Here is an 11,412-nt window from a genome sequence, read left to right on the forward strand (position 1 = left end):
CTGCAAGTGGTTCTGATTTACTATCGCTGTTCTCTAGCTGGTCTAAAACCGCTTTTGACCTAAAGGGACACTTTTTGGACACCATGGACGTTTCTCAGTTTACAGGCAGAAAGAACAGTAAAAATGCAGGCAGGGCACAGGACAAAGCACTAGGGACAAAATGTATGTGAAATGGTTTGATACAGTAATGTTTTGCTATGTGATTTTAGTGAATGTCACTTTTTGTCATTTTCAAATTTCCCGCCGTTCCGTCCCCCGTATGTCCCGATGCTCGCAGGGGACGGAACCCAGATGACAGATGCCGGCATCCACTGGATTACATTGCCAGGGACACTGCATGAGGGACATCACGGGAACGCAGACTAAGGTAAGTGATCGAGGGATCCCGGAGCAGCTCCACATGGTAGTGTAGCTCAGGGTTACCGCTTGTGGTACTGAAACTTTACCCCGAGCTACACTTGAGAATACCGCCAGGGAGGTTAAGCAACTAAACGTTAAAGATCGAGATGCCATCTTGTTTAAACCTAGAACAGAAGGGGATGCTATGATTGTGAACAATGTCCAGATTTAATTTTATCCTGATTTCTCTGCTAAATTGCAGTGACGGAGGGCAACGTTCATGGAGGTCAAGAAATGCCTTAGGCACATTGAAGTCATCTATGCTATGTTATACCCAGCACGTCTCCGAGTGGCTGCCCAAAATGACACTCTCTTCTTTTATAATCCCTCTGATGCCTCCGATTGGCTTGATTGGGTGGAACACACTTTTAAAGAGATCACTACCAACCCGAGCTGCCCATCACCATGTTTTATCTGTTCTTGTTCTGCACGTTGATGTGTGAGCTTTTTACCTTTTATGACCATTCCCACTATATTCCCCTGTAAGGCGGATTGAAACTTAATGGAGCACCCTATTGTGTATGTCTCATGATTCCATCAGTGAGATTAAGCAAGTCTCTTCGGATCTGTGGCTGGTGCCTTGACGTTGGGGCCCCCCTACCCATCTGTCCTGCAAGGACATTTTGTTCCTATCCAGCATCTCTCTCCATGGAGAGTTAGGTTGTTTCTGTTTGTTCTTTCCGGAGTCATTCTGCCCTCTTTCGGTTGCAAGGGGAACTGGAGTATGTTTGATTTGCTGGAGTGAGCTCTTATCAGCACGCTCTTATGATTGCCCACACTGGTCTTGTTCTTTTTTTTCTCTTACTGCCCACTTGCTGCCATGGAATTTTCCAAGAAACTTGGGTTCCAGCTTACACTGCAGTACACTATGGACACTGCTATGAATCTTATGGGAATGGCATACCTAGTTCATTGCTTGATCTGTCCGTGGTTCACAGGGATAGGCCAAACAACTATATTAGCCCACTGTCTGATATAGTATGCTGTTGCAACTATGGCTAGTACTTATACTTTGATCTCATGGACTGTAAGGGGTCTGAGTGATGGAGTGAAACCTATGGCTCTTTTTTTCTACACTGAAACCATATAACCCTGCAGTGGTATGTTTACAAGAAACCCATATCTGCAATCTCATACGCTGTCAGCTCTCCGACATTGTCTTTTCCAGGTGCAGTTTCACTCCACTCATACTGCCTATTCCAGAGGGGTTAGTGTTTTGATTTCTACTGTGGTATCCTTTCAACTACTGCAATCTCACATAGATGAACAGGGTAGATATATTTTCCTATTATGTAAATTAGCTGGACTTACCTGTATTTATTGCAAAAATCTATGTCCCTCCACCTTTCTCTACAGAATGTCTGAAATCCTTAGCCCAATTTATAGCACCGTATCATTACTAATAATTCGTATCTGGGTGTTTGGAGACTTAAACAACTTTTTATACCACACCAAGGATAAATTCTCTCCTGGTCACAGTGTCATGTGTGGAGGGACAGATTCCCTGTTACTCGACCACACATAGAGGTTTATCTCGCATAGATTTATGCTTGTGCAATTCTCCTGCTTTACCTATGGTGACTGCCATGGAGTACACATCTCGCAGCATTTCTGATCACTCACCCCTTACGGTGGTCATCACCACACAGCATCTGCAACACTCTAAACTGTGGAAGGTTAACCCTTTTTCCGGTTGATAACCCTATCCCCCAAGCAATTCACACCTTCCTCCAATACAATATGGGAATGGCTGCCCCTGGGGTGTTATGGGATGCACTGAAAGCCCACCTATGGGGCCTTATTAAACATATTTCCCTTATAAAAAACTACCTCTGAAGAATGGGAGACCTTCATACTCAATGTGGCCAGGAGGGCAGATGAATTGTATGTAGCAGACCCTACTACTGCCTCTGAAAGTGTATGGCTTGAGACTCAAACTTTGTACCAACAAGTTTCTCTAACAGTTGCTGAAAACAACCGATTTTATAGTAAGACTGAGAAACTCTCTAACTATTCCCTATGGATTATGGCTGGAGTCAAATACAGTCAGGTCCATATATATTGGGACATGGACACAATTCTAACATTTTTGGCTCTATACACCACCACAATGGATTTGAAATGAAATGAACAAGATGTGCTTTAACTGCAGACTGTCCGCTTTAATTTGAGGGTATTTTCATCCAAATCAGGTGACCGGTGTAGGAATTACAACAGTTTGCATATGTGCCTCCCACTTGTTAAGGGACCAAAAGTATTGGGACAATTGGCTTCTCAGCTGGTCCATGGCCAGGTGTGTGTTATTCCCTCATTATCCCAATTACAATGAGCAGATAAAAGGTCCAGAGTTCATTTCAAGTGTGCTATTTGCATTTGGAATCTGTTGCTGTCAACTCTCAAGATGAGATCCAAAGAGCTGTCACTATCAGTGAAGCAAGCCATCATTAGGCTGAAAAAACAAAACAAACCCATCAGAGAGATAGCAAAAACATTAGGTGTGGCCAAAACAACTGTTTGGAACATTCTTAAAAAGAAGGAACGCACCGGTGAGCTCAGCAACACCAAAAGACCCGGAAGACAACTGTGGTGGATGACCGAAGAATTCTTTCCCTGGTGAAGAAAACACCCTTCACAACAGCTGGCCAGATCAAGAACACTCTCCAGGAGGTAGGTGTATGTGTGTCAAAGTCAACAATCAAGAGAAGACTTCACCAGAGTGAATACAGAGGGTTCACCACAAGATGGAAACCATTGGTGAGCCTCAAAAACAGGAAGGCCAGATTAGAGTTTGCCAAACGACATCTAAAAAAGCCTTCACAGTTCTGGATTAACATCCTATGGACAGATGAGACCAAGATCAACTTGTACCAGAGTAAAGGGAAGAGAAGAGTATGGAGAAGGAAAGGAACTGCTCATGATCCTAAGCATACCACCTCATCAGTGAAGCATGGTGGTGGTAGTGTCATGGCGTGGGCATGTATGGCTGCCAATGGAACTGGTTCTCTTGTATTTATTGATGATGTGACTGCTGACAAAAGCAGCAGGATGAATTCTGAAGTGTTTTGGGCAATATTATCTGCTCATATTCAGCCAAATGCTTCAGAACTCATTGGACGCTGCTTCACAGTGCAGATGGACAATGACCCAAAGCATACTGCAAAAGCAACCAAAGAGTTTTTTAAGGGAAAGAAGTGGAATGTTATGCAATGGCCAAGTCAATCACCTGACCTGAATCCGATTGAGCATGCATTTCACTTGCTGAAGACAAAACTGAAGGGAAAATGCCCCAAGAACAGCAGGAACTGAAGACAGTTGCAGTAGAGGCCTGGCAGAGCATCACCAGGGATGAAACCCAGCGTCTGGTGATGTCTATACGTTCCAGACTTCAGGCTGTAATTGACTGCAAAGGATTTGCAACCAAGTATTAAAAAGTGAAAGTTTGATTTATGATTATTATTCTGTCCCATTACTTTTGGTCCCTTAACAAGTGGGAGGCACATATGCAAACTGTTGTAATTCCTATACCGTTCACCTGATTTGGATGTAAATACCCTCAAATTAAAGCTGACATTCTGCAGTTAAACCACATCTTGCTCATTTCATTTCAAATCCATTGTGGTGGTGTATAGAGCCAAAAATGTTAGAATTGTGTCGATGTCCCAATATTTTTGGACCTGACTGTAAATACCTTTCACAGTTGTTTGAAGGATCCGAGGTAAAAACTTTTGCTCAACTACAGGAAGAGTTTCTCTTACCGTGGCAATGCTATTATCAATATTTACAACTGCTTCACACTCTCCGAATCCAGGGGAGGATTGCTGACTCTGAATTCTTTACCTCCCTTTTCCACGAAACTGATTAAAAAGGGTAATATTTCCCGGTTATACAACTACTAGCCTATATACAAGCACCTGATCTCTTGCCAGGTTGTGGGAAATGGGAAGCAGACATTGGACCAATTGATGGGGAACATTGGGAGCAGGTACTTGCAGCTGGACCTCTGGTGTCGGTATCATCAGCTCACAAATTATCACACTAGTTTATACTTAATCGCGCGTATAGGGCGTTTGCCGTAAGTGTCAGGTCCACCCTGATAATCTACTGCATATGCTGTGGAAATGCCCTAAATTAGTGCGCTACTGGACCTGCGTTCTAGGTCATTAATCAAGCATACGAAGTACAATTGAACTTGCACCCACTGACCTGCCTACTTGATGGTTTAGAAAAGGAACTATATCCTCCTCCAACGTATGTGGCCCTCATTAGACTATTGTATTTGGCCAGGAAAAAGCACGGTATCGGTTGTCTTCTTAGGCGCCAACTTGCCAACAATGGATTCAACAGGTTAATCTGATGCTTATTTGGGATAAAAACACATATCATAGACACGCACCCCAAAAATGTATGGATATTTGGCAATGCTGGTTAGATACTCCAGGAGTAGATCCCCCTCAAATTACTCTCAACAGATTGCTACAACTTTGATTACTCCTGTAGAGTGCCCTTATGTCTTTTGAAAGGCCTGCGTAAGGGTATCGGATTGTTCTGGTGTGGTTAATGCTTACTCTGAATTGTTTAATTGTTCTTATATTTTTTGTACATACAATATCACTATGTCACTAAGGTTTATTTATGCTATAACTGGTCTGGAGAATAATAATAATAAAAAAATTAACAATATTCCTTTTATAGTTTGATATATTTTCACTTATGTTGTTGGTTACTGTTGGGAAGTGTGTACCCTTTAAAACTCTGATATGTACATTTTTGAATGAGTTGTACTGTTAACTATTTTTGGGGTTTACACTTCATTTCTCTGTACTAAATGGCACATTAATACATTTTTTTCTGATCAAAAAAAAAAAAAGTGGCGGTTTAAAGGGTTAATTGCTTAATCAACTTAACACAGTGACAATCACTCTCAGGCTGCTGGCACCTAGATTGTAGTCCTGCGAGCTGAAATATCTTTCTGCAGGGTGCAGCTGAGAGTGGCATTGTTACATAATTCACAGCACGGTGTGAGATTGGCCAGTTCTTTGTCAGGAGTTGGTGAGTAAGGCTGGGGTGGGGCACTGCATTCATCATAGACATATTCCACTGTTGTCAACATGTGTTATCTAAAATACAATACATCATCAATCATCAGAACACATGCTTTATGAAAAAATACATCAACCATTAGAAAACAGTCCTGTGAAAAAACATGCGCAGCCATTACTGTAGCAGGAGAACAGCATGAATGAGATGTAAAAAAGATGCTTCAGGTGATTGTAGTCGTATTAGTGCATTTGTGACAAACAATTGAGTACTGTCCGTGATACTTTTTTTATTTGCACTAACATATAATTTTGAGGACAAGCTTTTGGGGAGTGTCCCCTTCTTCAAGGTCCAAGCAGTACTATACAATTCACAAAGTATAAGCAGAATGTTAGAAGAGATGAAAAAAAAAAAAAAAAAAAGAGGCTAGAGATAAGACACAGCAAAAGCAAAGGGGGGGATGGAAGACAATACTCACATCACAGAGGGAGTCAAACTTGAGCTGATAGTCATAAAACTGTTGGATAATGATTGAGGAATCCCATGTCCAAATTCAGGCCGCTATCTCCTGTGTCAAATAGAATTATCATTCTTAGTTCAAAACGTTTTCTTTCCTGAATGGATTTGAAATTTCCTTTAAGAACTAAAATATTGAGGTCTCCCATTGTGTGGTCTGGTTGTGCAAAATGGTGTCCCACAGGTGTGCAGAAGTCATCTTCTTTATGTTCCTTGATGGTATGTCTGTACAAATTCATCCTTGTTTGCAACTTCTGTCCTGTTTCACCAACATAAGATCCTTTGCTGCATTTTCTGCACTGGATAAGGTACACAACATTACTAGAGGTGCAGCTGTATGATCTGGAAATATTGAAGATCCCTTTTGAGTGTCTGACACTTTTTGATGGAGTGATTTGGTTGCACAGTTTGCAGCGTTTTTTATTGCAGGGTTTGCTTCCGTTATTTGTGACCTCATAATCAGAAGGAAGTTTCCTACTGATTAGTTTATTTCTGAGGTTGGGGAGTTGTCTGAAGGCCAGTATTGGGGGTTGCTGGAATATTTCTTTCAGAGTTCCATCCTCTGTTATGATGGGTTGTAAATCTTTGATTATTTTTCTTATCCCTTCTAGTGCTGGGTTGTATGTGGTTACTGGAGGTACACGGTTGTTTGTTTTTTTCTCTTTGTACTGAAGTAGAATTTCTCTTCTCAAGGCTGTGTTTTATGCTGGTGTTGATAGTTTTGTCCTTGTAACCTTTCTTATGGAAGGCGTCTGCTAGTGTCCCGAGATGTTTATCTCTGTCTCTTGGGTCAGAACATATTCGGTGGTATCTAATGGCCTGACTGTGTATGATGGCACATTTTGTGTGTTGAGGGTGGAAGCTAGAACTGTAGTTGCATCTGTCAGTGGGTTTCCTGTATATTGAGGTGTGAAGCGTATCACCCCTGATGTATACTGTGGTGTCTAGGAAGTTGACGTGTGTGTTTGAGTATTCCATTTTCAGTTTGATTGATGGATGAAAAGTGTTGATCAATGAGTAAAATTGTTTTAGGTTTTCTTCACCTTCTGTCCATATGATGAAAATATCATCAATATAGCGATAGTATCTGTATGGTTTTTGTTCCATGCTGTTCAGGAATTTTTCCTCCAGGTCAGCCATAAATAAATTGGCATATTGGGGTTCCATTTTACTTCCCATCGCAGTACCCATACATTGAAGATAGATGTCTTTATTGCAAGTAAAGTAGTTGTGTGTAAGTATGAATTCAATGAGCTGTGTAACATCCTCAGCAGTGTATTTGTGGTTTGGTGAGGATAAGGATCTGTGACATGCAGCTAATCCCTCGTTGTAAGGGATATTACTATACAGGGATACTACATCCATAGTCACTAGAAGTGTATTAGATGGTAATTACTGTATGTTGTTGATCTTGTTCAGAAAGTCAGTTGTGTCTTGCAGGAAACTAGCAGTATTCTTGACTAACTGTTTTAAAATATTTTTTACAAAGCCTGAGATTTGTTCGGTTTTGTATAGTACTGCTTGGACCTTGAAGAAGGGGACACTCCCCGAAAGCTTGTCCTCAAAATTATATGTTAGTGCAAATAAAAAAAGTATCACGGACAGTACTCAATTGTTTCTGTTATGTAAAAAAGATGAAACACAGTGAAAGGATTTGTTGCAAACACATGTGAACTATGAACCTGAACTTTAACCCTACCCAAGATCTTCAAAACATCTGAAAGTAAACCTTACAAGTATATTGGTATGCTTTGCAGGAGGAAGACTTCTTGGAAATAACACATTTAGAGGGTTAACAGCCAAGCCAGTAAAACCAGTGATTGAGAAGTAGAATGCCAAATTTGACCTTGAGCCAACAGATGTTGGCAGATGCCATGGGGTGTCCACAAGTAGGCAAACTAGGCCTGCAAAACAAGCTCTCATGGACCAGTCCAGCGCAATAAGGATGACCCTCATAATCCATTTTCAAAAGGGAGCATTAGGAGTGGATTGAGTGGGGGAACACATCAGAGTAAAGTAATACTACAAAGCTATCAAATCATCCACCGCCTCTGACACTGGATCCCTGGACCTGGATACAATCCTGTCTACCTTCCAACTAAATCAAAATGTCTTTAGATCCACATTTAGCATTCTCCCACAGACAGATCTGCCAAAATAACTATCAAAAAAACGTTTCACAGGATTTCAGCACAGGCAACAGAGAAAGTCTGCCTTCAACTAGCCAAACTGACATGTAAATGATGTATAGTGCCAGAATATGTCATTCTGCCAAAAGCAAAATGTGCTTCACCTCTGTCCACTGCTAAACTTTTTGTGCCTCCCCGGTGATTGACATAAAACAGCACTGTGGCATTGTCTGAATGAGCCTACACGTTTTAGCCTGTCAAACTGTGGTACAGCTAAGGAGAGGAAGTCAAATGCCCAGTACGTTCTTTGGAAGTCTGGAATTCTGTACAGAACAGCTTCCTTGCACCAAGAGTGTGCTTGTCACTTCCATCTGCTGGTATGAGTCTTCTTTACACAAGGAGAATAAACTTGCTCACCACAAGAGTTGGGGAAGTGAGCCAACACAGCTGTAAGGGGAACTAGGGCTAACAGACATTTTTCCTACACTGGCAAAACTACCTCTGCAATTCCAGTCTGTGAAACTGGGAGACATATACTGCCTCAAAAGTTCGGGGCTCTTAAGCAACTCTGAAGGATTAATCTGTGATGGCTGTTGAAATTGAGATGTGAATCTCATTAGCTTTTCCTCTAGAAAGAAAACCCTTACCTGCATGGTGTCCAGAAGGAGACTCGTGTATTGTAGAAAAGTGACTGTACAGGAAGAACGTTCCAACGATCAGCAACCAGGCAAACTCCCCCAGAGGCTCCAGGGTAATGTTCACAAGGCTTTGAATTCCTGCAATGAATGAGCTCTTAACAGGAGGTCATCCAGGTATCCAATTAGTGGAATGCACCTGACTCATAGAAAAGTAGTAACAGAGCCAGCACCTTGCTAAACAACCTGGGTGCTGATCTCAGTCCAAAAGGTAAAGCTACAAATTGGTAGTCTCATGTAGATAAAAACCAGAAAGTCAGCCTGGTGAAGTGAGATGTTGATAGAGCAAATAGATTCCATCCAGTACCTTTTGAAAATGCACAAAGGCGCTGAGAATCTTGACATCCAAGATAGTGTGGATTACTCACTTTTTAGGAACTGTGAAGAGTTTGAAATAGAAACCTCTGAACCATTCCTAGGGAGAAACCCTAATGATAATATACTGGGTCAGGTGTCCCGTGATTGTCTGATGCAGATCTTTGTAAAGTTGAGGTGAGATTGAGAGTTTTAAGGGAAAGAACATCTTGAGAGGGAAAAAAAATGAAATTCTTGTTTTAAAACCAATGTACACCACCTAGCTCCCCCAGGGGTCCAAGATGTGCAACAGCTGGAATTCTGAAATACACATACAATCCAATGAAAGCTCCAAACAAATGTTCAAGAGTCTAAGTTAATTTAATAATAAAATTGACTTGGAGGCCAAACACAATCTTCCTTCCATAGACACACATGGTTTTGCTCAGCAACACCCATCCCCTGCTTCCTCCTTACAGGATTTGACTGTCCTCCTGCTGGTGCCTATGGCTTCTGCTGCTGTCTGTGTCTCCTTTGAGTCAATGAAGAGAGAGCTGCATGTGGTGCTGCATGCAGGGACAGTGCTGGATCAGCGAGAAGTGACAGGTAACCGTTTACGGGTGGGGGGCCAGAACAAGCAGTGGGACTTTTTTTTACCTTAATGCAGGGAATGCATTAAGGTAAAAAATGTTTGGACTTTAGAACCACTTAAACCCTATTATTGTCAATTTTTCCATTACACACATTCCTGGAGTAGGCATAAGAATAGCGGGTGCTTCAGCAACAGCCAGCTAAAGACTGGAAACTTCACAGATTAATGTACATATTTGCCAGCACACCATGGATCTTCAAATAATCTCCAAAAGGTTTTTTCAAAGTGACCACAATACAGTGGAAGAGTGCAACATTTCAGGGGTCATGCAGGAAACCTTTGTCAGATGTGAGATATAACCAGATTTAGCCCCTATTTACACTTGAGTGTTTCTCAGATTATTTCCCCTACACCTAACCATGCTCAATGCGTAGAATCCCATTCTTTTGAACTATCCTGGTTCACACTTGTATGATCAGTCGCTCTACACTCTACGCCCAAAAAAACATAAATTTTACTTTTTCTTTTACCACATTAAAGTGTTTTTTGCCCTCATAGTCCTCAATTGGTGTGGCTGTAAACGTGCAACACACATATTTGTGTGTGTTTTGCACCTGAAAAACTGCCTTGTCCAGGAAACAACTATATATATATATCTATCAGGTCCATAACTATTAGGACATCGACACAATTCTAACATTTTGCATATGTGCCTCCCACTTGTTAAGGGACCAAGAGTAATGGGACAGAATAATAATCATAAATCAAACTTTCACTTTGATACTTGGTTGCAAATCCTTTGCAGTCAATTACAGCCTGAAGTCTGGAATGCATAGACATCACCAGACGCTGGGTTTCATCCCTGGTGATGCTCTGCCAGGCCTCTACTGCAACTGTCTTCAGTTCCTGCTTGTTCTTTGGGCATTTTCCCTTCAGTTTTGTCTTCAGCAAGTGAAATGCATGCTCAATCTGATTCAGGTCAGGTGATTGACTTGGCCATTGCATAACTTTCCACTTCTTTCCCTTAAAAAACTCTTTGGTTGCTTTTGCAGTATGCTTTGGGTCATTATCCATCTGCACTGTGAAGCGGCGTCCAATGAGTTCTGAAGCATTTGGCTGAATATGAGCAGATAATATTGCCCAAAACACTTCAGAATTCATCCTGCTGCTGTTGTCAGCAGTCACATCATCAATAAATACAAGAGAACCAGTTCCATTGGCAGCCATACATGCCCACGCCATGACACTACCACCACCATGCTTCGCTGATGAGGTGGTATGCTTAGGATTAGAGATGAGCGAAGTATTCAAAAATTCGATTCGACTGATTCGGCGAATTCGTGGACAATATTCGATTCGAGTCGAATATATTCGCTGTGAATTTAACTTAAAAAAGGGTGTTTCTAGGCTTCAGAGAGACTTAATATTAGTGCAGAACACTGTACCTTTAATTTAAATGCCCTTGGAGTCTGCTGGGGAAGAGAAATAATACTGTCAGTCAGTATGACATGCAGATGATTGCCGTCGATCTTAGAATCACCGCACACCTCACTCATTTGGCCAGTCACGGGGCCAAAACCAGTGTTTGGAGCCACAGTGTGGCGGTGGAGGCAGCAGCAATGGGAGGCCATACAGCAACCTATGACAAAATGGAAACCAGCAGGAGTGTGAGGAGACCTCAAAGTGGCACATGGCAGAGTGGGAGCAATGGGATGCGGTACAGGGACCCATGTCACACTGTGGACCCAGC

Source organism: Staurois parvus, unplaced genomic scaffold (assembly GCF_062004578.1).
Source record: "Staurois parvus isolate SC_StPar_1 unplaced genomic scaffold, SC_StPar_1.0 ptg001134l, whole genome shotgun sequence".
NCBI classification, from domain to species: Eukaryota; Metazoa; Chordata; class Amphibia; order Anura; family Ranidae; genus Staurois; species Staurois parvus.